Raw genomic sequence first — 18,284 nt, 5'->3', positions numbered from 1 at the left:
ATATTTATCTTTATCCATTTATATATATCTATCCACTTATTTACCTATATTTATCTTTATTTATTTACTTACCTGTTTATCTACTTATTTATTCATTTATCTATCCATTTATCTATTTGTCTATCCATTTATTTATCTATTTATGTATCTATCTACTTATCTATCTTTATTTTACTTACCTATTTATCTACTTATTCATTTATTTATCTTTATCTGTTTATCTATCTATTTATCTATCTTTCTTTCTTTCTCCTCTGTGTTGACCTGGTGGAAGTACCTAAGAGCTTCCTCAGGGGTTTGCAGCAGTTTTCATTCCCAGGCTCTCAGCTTCCGCTTAGGCTCTAGAAGGGCTCTTGTTTTAAGTTTCCGGCAGGTTGAGTATAAAGGGCTTGTTTTGATGCAACGTTGAAGGGAAGAAAGCAGGAAAGCACTTGTGTGTGCGTCAGGGAAGAATTTTCCCCATTTTATTATTATTATTATTATTTTTTTTTTTTTTTTTAAAGATCTTCATTGATTTATTCATGAGAAACACAGGCAGAGGGAGAAGCAGGCCCCACGCAGGGAGCCTGAGGTGGGACTCGATCCTGGGACCCCGGGGTCACGCCCTGGGCGGAAGGCAGGTGCTAAACTGCTGAGCCTCCCGGGGATCCCGAAAGATTTCCCACTTGCTGGTGTAGACTCTGTCCTCCCAATCCCTGGTGTTGAAACCCAGTCCTAATGTGAGGGTACTTGGAAGCGGGGCCTCTGGGAAGTGATTAGGCCATGGCGGGGGGGGGGGGGGGGGGGGGGGGGGGGGGGGTGTCCTCCTGAATGGGGTTAGTGCCCTTATAAAAAACCCTAGAGAGCTCATAAGCCCTTCTGTATGAGGACAGCGCAGAAAAGACTGCAGTCTGTGACCCAGGGGCAGGCTCTCCTTAGACACTGAATCTGTTGGCATCTTTTTTTTTTTTTTAAAGATTTTTAAATTTTATTTATTCATGAGAGACACAGGCAGAGGGAGAAGCAGGCTCCATACAGGGAGCCCGACACAGGATTCGATCCCGGGGCTCCAGGATCACGCCCTGGGCCGAAGGCAGGTGCTAAACCGCTGAGCCTCTGTTGGCATCTCAATCTTGACCTTCCAGAACTTAGAAAAATAAGTTTCCTGCTTAAGCCCCCTTGCTTAGGGTATTTTCCTTAGAGCAGCTGGAACCCAATAAGACACAGATGACTGTTCTGTAGGAAGAGGCAGCCTAAGGTGGTAAAAGGAGATGATGGAAGAACCAGAGCACTAATTTGGGCCCCTTGCCTAGTTACCTCTGGACCCCAGGCAAGCACGTCACCCCTCAGGCAGGACCTTTTAAAAATTTCATTACAGGCGAGGCCCTGGTGGGGGGAGAAGGAGGTAGAGCTGGCTCAACCCAACTCTACCAGCAGAACCAAAGATTACAAACAGGCGTGTGGACTGAACAAAAAGGGAGGGAAGAGGAATGTCCCGAGAACGCTTCCGGTTGCCTAGTCATCTGGGACTCCCTGGGTTCCCGCCCTTTTTTGTGAAGCCTGTATCTGTAGCCTGGCACCTACCCTGAGCTCCTCCCCCACCCCCAGCCTTCCTAGCAAGTCAGCCAGGGGCCTGTTCTGTCTGATGAAAAACCTTTTACTCTTATGACAGGCCTCTCACGGGGCATCCAAAGTCACATTCATGATCTTTCCCGTCAGACCTTCATGCATTTCAACAAAGGACACCATCAGAATGATTTACCTTAGCTAGAAACGTGGCTTCATTCCTTAGGCTTGGGAATCGGATAAATTCCCAGAATAGCCATTTATTTAGCAGTGTGATTCCAGGGGAGCTTGTATAAGTTCTCTGCAACTTGCCTTGCCCTCGTAGATGCAGAATTGGTACACAGATGCCTATTTTGCTTGCCTGCTAGGAAGATGGCAGAGTCTGGACTTTCTGTAGACACCTAATGTCATTATTACTGATTTTTTAAGATTCCATTTATTTATTCATCAGAGAGACAGAGAGGCAGAGACACAGGCAGAGGGAGAAGCAGGCTCCATGCAGGGAGCCCGACGGGGGGCTCGATTCCGGGACTCCGGGATCACTCCCTGGGCTGAAGGCAGGAGCTAACCCGCTGAGCCACCCGGGCTGCCCCTTTATTACTGATTCTTGTTGCTGGCACCTCAAAGCAGTTTCCCCACTGGTCCCTCTGCCTTGGCTTGGCCTTAAGCGTCCTCTGATCTGGACTATTACAGTAACCTTTGAACTGGTTTCTCTTAAAATTCAACCCCCAGCTACCGTCATAGTTCCCTTTCTAAAAGCAGACCTCTTTGATGGCTGACTAATGCCTTTAGGATGAAGTCCAGACTCTCAAACGTGGCACTTCAGGATCCTTCGCAGTCTAGCTTCATACTACTTTTCCAGAATGCTCTCACTTAACATTAATTTGATAAACATAGAACCGCTTACTAGAGGCCAGGCACTAATAGAACTTACATTCTAATAGGGGGAATTATCGATCCAAAAGAGGTGATCACAGATCACGACTGAGATTTCGGTGAGGCATGTCCTCTCTTCTTGTGCTTCTGCCTTTCCCACCATGAAGAAAGCATGTTTCCAGAAACCATTCTTCTTTACTGAGTCCCAGAATGAGGCACAGGGCTTGGCAGAGCCAAACCTGCTTTGCAGCCCGGCGCCAGACGGGGCCGAATTCAACCAAGGTGAGCAAAGCCTAGCTCAGCCACAACCAGCCTGCAGACTTGTGTGTGAGGCATGAATACTTATTGTAAGTCACTGCGAGTTTGGGTTCATTTGTTGTTTTAGCAAAACTGGAATAATACAGAGAGAACCAAGAGCCCTCGCCTGTGGACTGACTGTGTGGGTAAGGACAAGAAAGAAATCAAGGCTTCTGTTCTGAGCAACACAGCGGAGAAAGGCATGAATTACCAAGCTAGCGGAGACTGGTGGGGGAAGGAATTTGGGTAGGAGAATCAAGTTCAGTGTTGGACATCTGTCACCTGGGTAGGCTAACCGCTGCTGGACAAATAAAATTGGAATGGCTGACCACAGTATATTTTTCTTGTTCACAAAACAGTTCGATGTGGGTATTCAGTGGCTACCTTTACTCACGAATCTAAGCCCTTTCTACCTTTCGATCTGCCAGGTTCTACGGCTTCATCAAGCTGCGTGGGAAGCTGGGAAATGCTTAGCTGGGTGTTCGAGATGAGGTGAAGAGGATTGGGCAGGGGAGGGGGGACAACTAACCAGTCTCCAACTGCACCTAGTTTGGGATGCCTCTTAGGCATCTGGAAGATAAAGAGTTGCTGTGAGAGTCTGGCTCTCGGGTCTGAGCTTGAGAGAGACTTGCAGCAATCAAAGACCTACCGATGGTATTTAAAACCACATGCAGAGAGAATAGAATGAAATTTAGGACAAAGGTCTCTACTACTGGGCTTTTCAACATTTGGAGGTTTCGGTGGAGGAGTAGATCTAGCAGCTTTCTCTTCCACTTCTGTTCATGTTCCTCACGCACCACGACTGTTCTCATTTCACTCTCTTCCAGATTTTCCCTAATATCATCCCCTACCCATAGCAGATGACCACTGATCCCCACCCCCCCTTTCCATATCCCTAAAAATCCCACACAACAATCTAGCCAGACTCATTCCTGGCTGGAATGAATATGGTCAGAAATATCGCGCTCTTCATCAGTGGTAGCCCACAAGGATCGTACAGCTATACTACACTTCTTAAATTTTTGTGTAGTTCGATGTGACTATGTGAACGAGTTCTCCCTAACGGAATATAAACAAAAGTGAGGTGTGCTCTTTCCAGAACTGCCCCATACAACTGCCTACACTCGCCTTTCCTGCTGCTCTCCAGATGGAGTGTTGATGACCAGAGTAACCTCAGGTGGCAGAGCTACTGTCAGCCTGGGTCCCTGCATGACTACGTGGAAGAGAGCTTCTTGCCAAACCTGGAATAGCTTCCACAGAATATCACATTGGCAAGAAGTAAGAGTTTACTTTGCTTGAGCTGTTTTAGTGGTGTTCTATTTATTACAGCAGTTTAGACTGTTCTAAATATATAGAAATTAGAACAAGGAGGAGAGGTACTGGGTGGCTCGGTTGGTTAAATAAGCATTCGACTGTTGGTTTTGGCTCAGGTCATGATCCCTGGGTTCTGGGATCAAGCCCCACATTGGGTTCCTTGTTCAGTGGGGAGTCTGCTTCTCCCTCTGCCCTGCCTTCTCTCTCTCATGCTCTTTCTCAAATAAAATCTTAAAAGAAAAGAAAAGAACAGAAAATCTCCCTCTGCCCCTCCCCCTCCCCTGCTCCCATTCTCTCCCTCTCAAAAAAAAAAAAAAAAAAAAAAAATTTAGAACCAGGAATGAGGGCTGCCATAATAAAAATCCAAAATATGTAGAATTGACTTAGGAGGTGAAAGACATGCATTGAGGCAGATCCCTGCCATGCGGGGGATATATAGTTGGTAAAACACTGCCTGAGAGAACCAGGAAGGCAAATATAGGTTCCTCATGAGCCTATAATTATGGGAGAAGAAGTTGGAAAGAACCAGAATTTTAGGGTGAGTTGGCAGCTGCCTGCTGCTTTTAGCAAGATATGGGTCCAAACACTTTGTAGGCTAGATGCTTTTGAGGAGTCAGGATTTTTCTAAATATAGAAAATTAAGAGGGCATATACAGTATAATTCAAAATGCCCCAGCAGCATCCCCAAAACAAACATTCCTATTTCTGTAGTGAGATGTATGAGTATTCACACTAAAGGATAAATAAATAGCTCACATCAATTTAGGTCATGTTTCACCACCATAGAGTTACAGGAATGAGCTACAGAAAATCTTGTTTTTCAGAGCTTTGGGGGTTTCAAATTTATAAAGGATTGTGGACTTGAATTATAAGAGATGAGTCCAGGCAAGAGCTGACTCATTTTCAAGCAGAAAAGAACCACATAGAGTAAATAAAGTCCAGAATTGGAGGCATCTCTGAATTAGACCTCAAATTGCAAGAGAGAAAATCTCCTTGCTCAACCCCCTTTCCCTTAATTAAACTTCTCAGTCCAAAAGGACCCAGCTCTTAGGCAAAGATCAGAGTAAGGGTATCGCCTTCCTGCTATGTTTGTTTCATGTGGCCTTGAAGTAGGTCCATGCATTAGAAAAAAAGAATTGACAAATAGCTGCAAATCTGCTCTCAGCCCTTTATGTAAAAATTTGTTAATGCAAAAAGGTTTCTACTGTATTCATAGTTCTTTGTTTTGCTTTCATTTATTTATTTTAATTTTAAAAAAAATATTCATTCATGGGCAGCCCCGGTGACTCAGCGGTTTGGTGACTCAGCAGTTTGGCGCCGCCTTCGGCTCATGATCCTGGAGACCTGGATCCAGGCCCTGCATCGGGCTTCATGCATGGAGCCTGCTTCTCCCTATGCCCGTGTCTCTGCCTCTCTCTCTCTCTCTCTCTGTCTCTCATGAATAAATAAATAAAATTTATTAAAAAAATATTCATTCATGAGAGACACAGAGAGGCAGGGACATGGGCAGAGGGAGAAGCAGGCTCCCTGTGGGGAGCCCGATGTGGGACTTGATCTCAGTTCCCTGGGGTCACCACCTGAGCCAAAGGCTGACGCTCAACCACTGAGCCACCCAGGTGCCCATATTTTGCTTTCTTTTAAACGTAATATAAAAACATTAGAAACCTTTTCATATCAGCCCCTAGAGCACTAGCTCATTCCCTTTAAAGGTGGCATTTTACTACAGTAGATAAATGTACCTATACTCTAAGCAGCTCCTTATGGTGGACAATTTAGTTCCATTTTCCCTCCGGGTCATTATTATGAAAAAGGCTGAACTGCACATACTTGAAGAGTTGAAGAGATACCCAGCGTGTTTTGCCAGTATGTTCTCAGTCAATTCCTATTGTCAGGATGGTTGGATCAGTAGGTCTGTACATTTTCAATACTGAAATAAATGACCAACTTTTCCAGAAAGTTCATGAATTTATACTGTTAGTGCATGATTGTATAAAGGAGTGAGCATGTCTCATGCTCAACCAGACAGACAGACAGACTGGGGGCTGTGGTGTCACGCGGCTCCCGAGGGAACTGAGGGTGGTCACAGCCTCTGCGGCTCCTTACAGCCACCCTGCCTTCCAGTCTCCTGGGAGACACACTGCCTTCCGTCGTCTTGGTTCTCATTTTTTTACTGTTGTATAAGTCTGAGAATTACTGTCCATCTGCCTTTTTATTTGAATTTAGTTTGCTTACTTTTAAAGCTCTATGTATTTAAGGTTATCAGCTGTCTGCTTTCCTGGATGACAAATATCTTTTTCCCAGTTTGTCAATGTTTATTAGGCTGTATTGATTGATCAAAGAGAAGCTTCATAAATTTATAATTTTATGTGGTTAAATTTATTAAACTTCTGCCTTTATAGCTAGCTTCTTGGCTTGATGTCCTTCTTGGAAAAGCCTTTGCCACTCCAGGATCTAATATAAACTATTCACGCTTTATTCACAAATTCCATGGATATATTTTTTTATTTTTATTTTTTTAATTTTTTTTAAATTTATTTTTTATTGGTGTTCAATTTACTAACATACAGAATAACCCCCAGTGCCCGTCACCCATTCACTCCCACCCCCCGCCCTCCTCCCCTTCTACCACCCCTAGTTCGTTTCCCAGAGTTAGCAGTCTTTACGTTCTGTCTCCCTTTCTCATATTTCCCACACATTTCTTCTCCCTTCCCTTATATTCCCTTTCACTATTATTTATATTCCCCAAATGAATGAGAATATATAATGTTTGTCCTTCTCCGACTGACTTACTTCACTCAGCATAATACCCTCCAGTTCCATCCACGTTGAAGCAAATGGTGGGTATTTGTCATTTCTAATAGCTGAATAATATTCCATTGTATACATAAACCACATCTTCTTTATCCATTCATCTTTCGTTGGACACCGAGGCTCCTTCCACAGTTTGGCTATCGTGGCCATTGCTGCTATAAACATCGGGGTGCAGGTGTCCCGGCGTTTCACTGCATCTGTATCTTTGGGTATTTTTTTATTTTAATTTTAATTCAATTTATTTTTATTTTTTTATTTTTTATTTTTTTAATTTAATTTTATTTTTTTTAAATTTTATTTATGATAGGCACACAGTGAGAGAGAGAGAGGCAGAGACATAGGCAGAGGGAGAAGCAGGCTCCATGCACCGGGAGCCCGACGTGGGTTTCGATCCCGGGTCTCCAGGATCGCGCCCTGGGCCAAAGGCAGGCGCCAAACCGCTGCGCCACCCAGGGATCCCTATTTTTATTTTTATTTTTATTTTTTTTTGAGAGAGGGCACATGTGTACATGGGGGGTGCAGGGGAGGGGCAGAGAGTGAGGGAGAGAATCTTAAGCAGACTCTGCTGAGTGAGGAGCCTGACATGGGGCTCCATCTCATGACCCTGAGATCATGCATGACCTGAGCCAAAATCAAGAGTTGGATGCTTAACTGATTGAGCCACTCAGGGGCATCTATATGGATGTATTTTATTCAAAATCTTTGATACATCTGTAATTAACATTGGTATAAACTATAAACCCAGCCTTATTTTTTTCTAACAATTCTTCAGTTTCCCCTATACTATTTTATTTACCCCTCTGATTAGATTACCTATAAATCCCCTAGTCAGAAATGATACCTTTATGATGAGCATGCATATGTAGGTGTAATTAAGTAATAATTTTAATTCTGGCAGCAGTATCTGTTTTTTTTTTTTTTTTTAAGTTATCCTTTTGATTGGTGTCGTCAACATGGTCTATAGAATTGGGGGTGAGGAATCAGCTGGCAAGATTGGGGGTGCCAGTGCCAGAGAATTAGTGTGGCCAGGATGGCTAGGGCTGGGGATTTGACCTTTGTGGTTGGTGTGTTCAGTGGGACCAGGGCCAGTGGCTCAGCCAGCATGGCTGGGGCTGCCAGGGTCACCGCCAAAGGAGACTGTGTGAGTGGTCAGGATATTGGTTACCTCTGGGTAACTGGCCCAGGTTTCTCACAATCTGAAAAGGGAATTACAATCGTGTAAAAGCAAAGGCTGGAGGAAACCCTGTGGTGATGGTTTGGAGTTGGAAACGTCTATGAATTCATGGTTTTCATCTGTGTAGAAGACTGACATGATCACAGATTTATTGGCCCCATGTGGGTATATTCACATATTTTTAGTTCTATCTCCCATGAGGGTCTAGAAGCAACAATATCCCAGTAGCAATGAGCATAACCAGTGCCTGGATCTTGGTTTCTAAAGATTGTTTCCCACTAAAGGGAACTGAGGATCTTTGGATTAATGGCTGATTCCAGATATGGAAAAAAAACAAGTGCAATGTGAGCTTCAAAGATACTTTTGTGCCAGAAAGTATAAAGTGTTCAAAGAATATTAAGGGGTATGTCATCAGGACATAATAGCGTAAGGGAGCTTACACTGGTTAAATCTGGGAAAATTCAAGCATCAAAACAAATAATAATAGTAACAAATACAATCCACTCAATAAAGTAGAAACCCATGAGTCCATACTGATATAAATAAATCTGTGAAATAAATAAATGGGAGAGGAAAGAAGACTCTACTGCACACCGTGATGCTAACTGTAGAAGGAATGATAGAATTAGAAGCATTTTGCAGTCATTATATTAATAATTCAGATAAGGCTCATTAAAGGATGCTAAAAGTAGTGGCTGAATGTTTGATGAGGAACAGATTTACATAATTTCAGAGCGGTCTCCACACAGACTATCTTGTTAATTGTTTATTAATTCATGCTTAGTACTTCTCAGTTAATTTTGCCGTAGAGAATACTGACAAACACTCTCTTACAAATGTTAAAACACCACCAGTATTGGGACCAGTGGACATCGTGCACTTCCCAAAAGGCTGCCGTTAGAACATAGCATCACCTTGGAGGCATTTCTGCCAAGAGTATACAATTTGCATGTAATTGTGAAGAAATATCAGATAAATCCAAACCAAGGGCTTATCTCAGCTTGGGCTGCCGTAACACAATACCACAGACTCAGTGGCTTAAGCAACAGACATTCGTTTCTCACCGTTTCTCACCGTTCTGGAGGCTGAGGTCAGAGTGCCAGCATAGACGGGTTCTGGTGAAGACTTCCTCACTGTGTCCTCGCATGACAGAGACACAGAGACAGAGACACAGACAGTTGGGGTTGGGGAAGAGAGAGAGAAGGAATTTCTTCCTCTTATAAGGACACTAATCCCATCCCGAGGTCTCAATACTCATGACCTCACCTAAACCTAATTAGAGAGGGCCTCCCCAAGGCCCCATCTCCCCAAGGTGGATGGCCAACGGAGGGGCCACGTGGCTGAACCCTGAGGGTGGGCTGCAGGAGCCCACAGTGACAGCCAGCTGGCAGCCAACAAGAGAACAGGGAGCTCAGCCCTCCAGCAGAAAGGAACTGAATTCCACCCCAACCTGGATGAGCTCAAGGAGGACCCCAAGCTGCCGCCTCATCAACACCTTGGTTCAGCCTCAGGAGGAAATACTGTATTTCTGTTGTTTTAAGTGCCACCCCCTGCCCCCCACCCACCCCCCACTCACCCCCGCCGGCTGTGATACTCTGTTATGACCAGCAGAGTAGATTATTAATACTGTGGTACTAGTGTCACAGTGGCCAGTGGACCAGTCAGTCTTATCTAAATAGTTGCAAAGTAGTTTTCAGTGGCTGTATATAGATAATGGCTCAGTTTCAGAAGGAAGGAGGAATTGGGTGGAGTAAAATTTTGCTGTTGTGGGCTTGGTTTTTGTTTTTTAACATATCCAAAGAATGAGTCACTCCAAAGAGCTCAGTTTTCTGAAAGGCTGAAGGCCTGTAAGCGCTTAATAGCTTTTACGGAATTAGTTTGAATGGGCAACTATTTTTACATTCTTTGTTTTCTTTTTCTTTTTAAATGTTGATAAACAGGATTGATGCACATTGTTAAATTCAAAGGCAGGGAAAGGGAGAGAGAGATCCAGAAAGGATTATCATGAAAATGCTGATTCATGTTCTTTTCTGTACAAAGGCTGCCTCCTGCCTCAACTCATCCTGTTCCCAGATTCGACTTTAATAACTTCGTTTTGTTCCCCACTGGTGGTATCTCCATATTTCTCAACAACACCTTTACACCATTTTTATAATGTATCCACCTTATGCCTTGCGGGCCTATGATGAGAGAGGGGTTAGTTCACTTCCATCAACTCTGACTTCCCCACCCTCCATAACGGTTCTAGCTCCAGTCTCAGTCCTTCTACTGTAATCAGGCATTTTTAAGCAAAACATTTAAATCTCAACTTTTGTTTTTTTAAGATTTTATTTATTTATTTTAGAGAGAGACCTGGGGCAGGAGCAGAGGGAGAGGGACAGAGACTCCGCTCTGAGCACAGAGCCCGATGCGGGGCTTGATCTCACCACACTATCATGACCTGAGCTGAGTGCCCAACCAACTGAGCCACAGGCACCCCTAAATCTCTGCTTCTTATGATGCTAGTCCTAGCATACTTACTGATTTAATAACAAGCAAACAGAATCACCACAAAATTAATAAAATTATAAAAACAAATTATTGGTTTATGGACCTTGAGAAAAAGAATTTTCAGTGAAGTACAAAAATTCAAAGTATTCCCTTTTTAAAAAAGATTTTATTTATTTTTTCATGGGAGACACGGAGAGAGGCAGGGACGTAGGTTGAGGGAGAAACGGGCTCCGTGCAGAGTCCATTGTGAGACTCCCAGGACTCCAGGATCACGACTTGAGCCAAAGGCAGATGCTCAACCACTGAGCCACCCAGGTGCCCCAAAGCATTACCTTTTTAAGACTTTGTAATTCTTTACTGTAGAATATTTCAGAATGTCACATCTGTTTTAAATAACAGAATTGATAACCGAGCAAGGACACATAATTCGGTTATAAAATGCTTGCTTTAATAAAAATTCCTTAAACAGTGGGAAAAAAATTCAATTTCTTATTCCACAAACAAGAGATAGTACTTAATGTTTCACTGTGAACTGTGAATCTTGATACTACTACTACCTTCTGCCCCTCTTTACCCCATTTCCATTCCCATACTTTTGACAGCAATAGATCTACTTTGACCAAATCCAGATTAATAACATTCATACTTTGTTTTGAAACTATGGTTAATTTCCCCATAGTTTTTCTAGAGTTCAGTTCTACAAGTCAGAAATCAATAACCAATGTTAATATTATTATGATGGTGTAAATACTGTTCATGACAGAACTGAATATTGTGTTGGGCTTCTATGTCATGACCCCTTATACCTCTTGGTGGATAATGGTGCTAAACAGAATGTAATGAACGTACGTTAATGTTCTTTTATACCTCAGGGTCATAACTGCGAACCCTAAATACTTTGCTTGCCGTAATCAGGTATTGTCTTTCTTCCAAATTAATAATAGCTATTATTTATTGAGTACCTACTAATTGTCAGGCATTCTGATATGCAATATTCTTGTTTTATCTTAGTAACAATCCTGCATCACACCTATTTTTACAGATGAGAAAACACAAGGTAATTAGCTGGGAGGACTGGATTTGAATAAAAGATGGACACCAAGTTGGGTTGACCAACTCCTCCCAGTTTGCCTGGGGCTTTCCAGTGTTAGTACTCAAAATCCTTGCCCTGGGAATTGCCTCAGGCTCTGGGTAATTGAGATTGTTGGTCATCCTACAAGCCCAGACTCTCTCTTTCTTCTTTTAAAATTATCAACAACAACAATAATAATCAGCCATTTCCATGGCTCATCTGGGGTCAGTTTTGTCATCTGCCAGTGGGTTGTCTGAACTAGGAGCTCTTGCCAAAGTCTGGACTTGGGACGCCTGGGTGGCTCTGTGGTTGAGTGTCTGCCTTCATCTCAGAGCCTGATCCCGGGGTCCTTGGATCGAGTCCCACGTCGGGCTCCCGGCATGGAGCCTGCTTCTCCCTCTGCCTGTGTCTCTGCCTCTCTCTCTGTCTCTCATGAATAAATAAAATCTTTTAAAAAATTATTAAAAAAAAAACAGTCTGGACTGATGTCAAAATTGTAAATATCTGCAGGGCTGAGTGCCACTTATTTTTCAACATATTGAAAGACATTCTTCTTCTCAGTTGGTCTCTATTAGGATGGTAATTTTTCTGTGTGAAGCATATGTTCGGAGCTCCCTTTGCTGGTTCTACCTCATGTTCATACTACCATGGAGCACCTCAGAACCCATACCTTGAATTGCTTTTCTGTCTACACAGTGGCATGGTGGTGACTCATGTACTCCCATGACTTTAAATCTCATCCTTGAGCTAATGATTCCTAAATATACATTGTCCATGTGGATTCTCCCCCAAACTGACACAGATGACCTAGTGGACATCTCATCTTAGAGGTAGAATGGTCACCTGAAACTTCAAACATCTCTAAGTAAATTTACTGGAAATTTTCCTCTCAGAGCCTTCTGCATTCCCCAAATGGCAACTCCATCCTTCTAGTTGTTCAGACCAACTTTAGAGTCATCTTTGACTCTTCATGTCTTACACTGTATAAGATCCAGCAAATCCTCCAAAATGCATCCAGAATCTGACTACATCTCTCTGGTCCAAGCCAAATTCCACTTGGTTTAGTGCCATAGCCTCTTAACTGGTCTCCTTAATTCCATTCTTGCCCATTGATAGTCTATTCTCAGTAAAAATCCAGGGTAATCCTCTTAAAACATGTGTTGCATCACTCCTCTGCTCAAAGCCCACAGATTGTTCATCTTACCCGGAGGGAGAGCCCAGCACTCAGGGTGGTCTTGTGTTATGTGACACATGATGACCGGTCACTGTCCTGACTCCATCTCTAGTCACCTGGTTTCCTTGCTCCTTGAAAACTCCAGGTATGGTCTTTGCTATTCTCTTTGCCTGGGAAGTTAATCCCCTGGCTATCTAGAAACCGGCCTGGCTACGTAAGATGCTGAAAATGCAAGGCCTCTTATTAAAAATTCATTAAGGTTTTCAGGACTGTGACAGCAGAGCATAAACCCAAGCACAGGGCCCTTCTGAGCATATGGCCTACTTGAAAGTCTGAAAGTCTCTCTCCCTCAACAGCTTCAGGACTTTGCTCAAAAGTCATCTTCTCATAGAAGCCTCCGGTCCTGACCACCCTATTTAAAACCTCATCACCTCCCTCCCCACTTGAACCTCCTCATAAACCCTCCATGACTTCCTCTTCCTCTTCAGCTTTTCTTACCTGCGAAGACATATGTAGTTTACTTACTTATTTTGCATTTTCTGACCTCTCCCTGCATTGGAAGAGATGAGGTCTGGGCTTTTGTTTTGCTCAAAGCTGTCTCTTCTGCCCTTAGAACAGTGCCTGAAAGAAAGAAGGAATGAATACGTTGATTTTGTTGTCTTCTGGTAGAAATAGCCAAGCTTTTAAAATCCATCCTTTAGAGGAAAACTCCTGTGAACTTGCAATATTTATATAAAAATAACACAAGTTGCTTGCATTTCCCTCATTTTTATTTTTTTTAAATTTTTATTTATTTATGATAGTCACACAGAGAGAGAGAGAGAGGCAGAGACACAGGCAGAGGGAGAAGCAGTCTCCATGCACCGGGAGCCCGACGTGGGATTCGATCCCAGGTCTCCAGGATCGTGCCCTGGGCCAAAGGCAGGCGCCAAACCGCTGCGCCACCCAGGGATCCCTCCCTCATTTTTAAAAAAGATTTTCTGCTTATTTGACAGAGAGAGAGAGTGTGAGTGCATTGAGTGCACACACATAGGCAGAGTGTCAGGGAGAGGGAGAAGCAGACTCCCTACAGGGCAGGGAGCCTGAGCCTGACTCAAGGCTCCATCCCAGGACCCTGAGATCATGACCGGAGCTGAAGGCATACACTTAACCAACTGAGCCACCCAGGGCCCCTTTTTCCTTCGTTTTTTTACCCAAGGACCTGCTTGGACCACAGAACAGCTGGGCCATCTTGCCTTCCAGAATTCAGGCTCTTCCCCTGCGTTTTGTCCTGTGCACTTCTGCTTCTCTTTCTGAGGTTCTAAAGTTGCTGTTGACTTCTTGGATCTCTTTTTCCTTTGAAAAGTAACGTTATAGACAATATTATGGTTTGGAATTCAGAAGTTACAGAGCGAAAGGCCTTCTGTCTCTGCTCGCCCAGTCATCTCCTTCTCTTCCTCGGAAAAAACAAAAACAAAAACCAAGCATTATCTTGCAAGCCTGCTGTGAATCCACCCAGAGATACTCCAGGCAGAGACTCTGCTAGTAAATATGATGTGATGCTTAGGTACGTACCCCTCCCCTCCTTTGTTTTTCACCAAATGATCTGACGATGGTCAAATGAGAATGGAGCCATTTCTGTCTCCATTTTGACTAAAGTTTCAAGACTCTGGTTCCAAATACTCCTTGTTTCTCAGGGAGATGGCAGGAGGCCTTTGCAGTACTGAAAACTGGTTTTCCAAGCCTTGAACCTTCACCACTTAGGCTATAAAAGAATCCGGAAAGGCCAAGGTGGAGTCAAGATAGATTAAGAGCTTTTGCCTCGGACTTTGAAGTCACACTTGTTCCCGCAGGGAAGCATGCTTTTCCCTCAGCCTCAGCCTGAAGGTAGTTCTCAGATGGAGGAGGATTCCCTACAGGAGGACAGGGGCAGTATCTGCAGACATTTGGAGTTGTGACTGTGGAGACGCTACAGGCATCTATTGGAGAGATGCTGCTAACCATCCTGCCCTGCACAGTACAGTCCCTACCAGGAGCACCAAATCCATGGCCTCAGATGCCTCTTGACATCTCATGAGCTTGAAGAACACAGGCCCCAGGAGAGGGGCTTCTCTGGGACCACCTGAGGAGTGCTGAGATGTCTCTTACAGTTGTGGACACAGGGAAATGTTCCTGGGTCCGTGCATGGAGGCTGAGGCTGGCCCACCATGCTCGGGGCCGAGAGGGGAGGGGAGGTTGCCAAGCAGGGGGTGCCCCCGTGTGTTTGATAAAAGGGTGTGTCAGGGATTCTTGTACAACCAGATAAGGACTGTAATAGCCGAGCAGGACTGCTGCATGGGGAGAAGAGTGAGCTCAGCATAAGAGGCTGGAGGGGCTGCAGAAGCCACGGAGTAAGGAAGCCCTTGTTAAGTCCTGACTTGCTCCACGGGAGCCGCAGCGGAGATATCTCCTGTCCTGGGGGGGAAGCTGTGCTGTGTGCTTGTCTTAGAAAAACCTCCCAAAACACTTCAGGAGAGAATGCATTTGGGTCAGACCCCTGGAAAACCCAGCAAGGTTATGACAGCTCTCAACATGATCAGTCATAGAAGAGTTTGGATGTCACTCCAATGGCACACAGAGAATGAAGTCTAAAGCTCAAGAAAGACCCTTCTTGACTTGGCCCCTGCTGATCTCTGTGATTTCATCTTCCATTATGTTACTCAAGCCACGTAGACCTCAGCCGTTTCCTCAAGCACATTGGGCTTGTGCTGACCTCAGGGCCTTTGCACTTGCTTTCCCCGCCACCTGACATGCTCCTCCTTGCCCCCCATCATTGAGTCTCTGTGCAAAAGTTACCATTTCAAGGAGGTCCTTCTTGAACAGCCCATCTAAAAAGGGCAAATCTCTGTTTACTCTCTCCTGTGCTTGTTTTATTTCTCCTCGAGGCACTTAATATCTAACCTTTTGTTATATATACCCGCTTACTGTCTCTCTGATCCATGATAACATCATAGCCCTACAGGAAGACATTTCATCTTTATGTTCCCAGGACCTAGGGCCACTTCAGCATTTAGTAGGTGTCCAATAAATATTTGTCTAGTGAGTCAATGAAGGACTATCTGGGCGATGCTGTTGTGATTTGCCAAACTGTTTGATTTGGCTTCAGGTCGCTAAGTGAGTGGAGTCCTAGCCCTCCTTCAAGGCAGGCTCTCCCTTCCCCAGCTCTGAGCCTGCCCATTCTCTGACACAGTCTCCCCTATCACATTCCTTGGCCCTGGAGCAAAAGACACCTGTGCAGGGGAAGAGAAAGGCCAGGCCACCCATTTCACACAGGTTTTCAGGGAAAAAGCTGGCTAGGACCTTGGCTGAAGTCATGCCTCCCTATTTAAAGGCTCAAGTGAAAACTTTGTAAATGAAAAGAGGGTAATGACTGGCTGTGTCCTTTTTTCTTTTCTTTTTTTTAGTCAAGAATGTCTGTGTCTTATTTATATTCTAGTGTGAGACAGATGTATTTTTGAATCAAAAATTGATATTGTTGGGCAGCCCGGAGGGCTCAGCAGTTTAGCGCCACCTTCAGTCCAGGGCATGATTCTGGAGACCCGGGGTTGGAGTCCCACATCCGGCTCCCTGCATGGAGCCTGCTTCTCCCTCTGTCTCTCTCTGTCTCTCTCTGTCTCTCTGTCTCTCTCTCTCTCTCTGTGTCTCTCATGAATAAATAAATAAAATCTCTTTAAAAAATTGATATTGTTGCTGTTTTGGGAAGTCTAAAGGAGGGGCACAACAGAATAAGATTCACAACAGTTCTGTTGTTCAGACATTGTTATTATTTTAAAGATTTATTTATTTGAGAGAGAGAGAGAGAGACAGAATAGCAGGGACGGGCCGAGAGAGAGGGAAAGAGAGAGTCTGCAGAAGACTCCATGCTGAGCCCAACGCAGCTTGATCTCACAAACCTGAGATCACAACCTTGAGATCACAACCTGATCTGACAAGCCAGAGTAGGACACTTACTGACTGCACCACCCAGGCACCCCAGACATTATTATTTTAATGTGTAGTTTACACTGTTCCCCCCCCCTTTTTTTTTAAAGATTTATTTATTTATTCATTCAGAGAGAGCGAGAGAGAGACAGAGACACAGGCAGAGGGAGAAGCAAGTTCCATGCAGGAAGCCCGACGTGGGACTCGATCCCGGGTCTCCAGAATCACACCCCGGGCCGCAGGCGGCACTAAACCGCTGCGCCACCAGGGCTACCCCACTGTTCCCCTTTTTATGCACAGAGAAGAAAATATATGTATAAGAAAATATATGTGAAAATGACATTATATTAATATATCAATGGCATATATTCACAGGTCCTGCTTCATCATATTTTATGGATGTACGTTGTAACATCGTATGGAGGCAACCACTGTTAATTTTCTTCTAATTCCCTCCTAAAATAAAACAAAATCTATACACATGAGGGACACCTGGGTGGCTCAGTGGTTGAGTGCCTGCCTTCGGCCCAGGGCGTGATCCTGGGGTCCCGGGATCAAGTCCTGCATCGGGCTCCCTGCATGGAGCCTGCTTCTCCCTCTGCCTGTGTCTCTGCCTCTCTCTGTGTGTCTCTCATGAATAAATAAAAAGTCTTTTTTAAAAACCACATATACACATGAATCCTAACTATCATCTGTGGATTTAGCTACTTCTCTATAATTGTACCTCTATATCTATATTTATAATCTATTATTTATTACATTTGTATCTTTCTTTGTATCTTTCTTTTTTTAAATATTTTATTTATTTGTTCATGAGACACACACACACAGAGGCAAAGACACAGGCAGAGGGAGGAGCAGGCTCCATGCAGGGAGCCTGATGTGGGACTCATTCCTGGGATTCCAGGATCATGCCCAGAGCCAAAGGAAGATGCTGAACCACTGAGCCACCCAGGTGCTCTAAGTATGGGTCTTTTTGTTTTGATTTGCATTTATCTAGTTATTGGTAAGTTTTCATATTTATTCACTTGGATTTAATAGCTGAAAACTTTTTCTTTAAAAACTGCCAGTTCTGGGGATCCCTGGGTGGCTCAGCGGTTTAGTACCCGCCTTCGGCCCAGGGCATGAGCCTGAGGTCCTGGGATCGAGTCTCACGTTGGGCTCCCTGCATGGAGCCTGCTGCTCCCTCTGCCTGTGTCTCTGCCTCTCTCTCTCTCTCTCCCTCTCTCTCTCTCTCTCTGTGTCTCTCATGAATGAATAAATAAAATATATATTTTTTAAAACTGCCAGTTCCTTGGAGGGTATTATGCTGAGTGAAATAAGTCAATCGGAAAAGGGCAAACATTATATGGTCTCGTTCATTTGGGGAATATAAAAATTAGTGAAAAGGAATAAAAGGGAAAGGAGAGAAAATGAGTGAAAACATCAGTGAGGTAACAAAACATGAGAGACACCTAACTCTGGAAGACGAACAAGGGGTAGTGGAAGGGGAGGTGGGCAGGGGGTTGGGGTGACTGGATGACAGGCACTGAGGGGGGCACTTGGTGGGATGAGCACTGGGTGTTATGCTATATGTTGGCAAATTGAACAAA

This window comes from Canis lupus, chromosome 38 (assembly GCF_048164855.1).
Source record: "Canis lupus baileyi chromosome 38, mCanLup2.hap1, whole genome shotgun sequence".
Lineage (NCBI taxonomy): Eukaryota > Metazoa > Chordata > Mammalia > Carnivora > Canidae > Canis > Canis lupus.
This window is presented reverse-complemented; position numbering follows the sequence as displayed.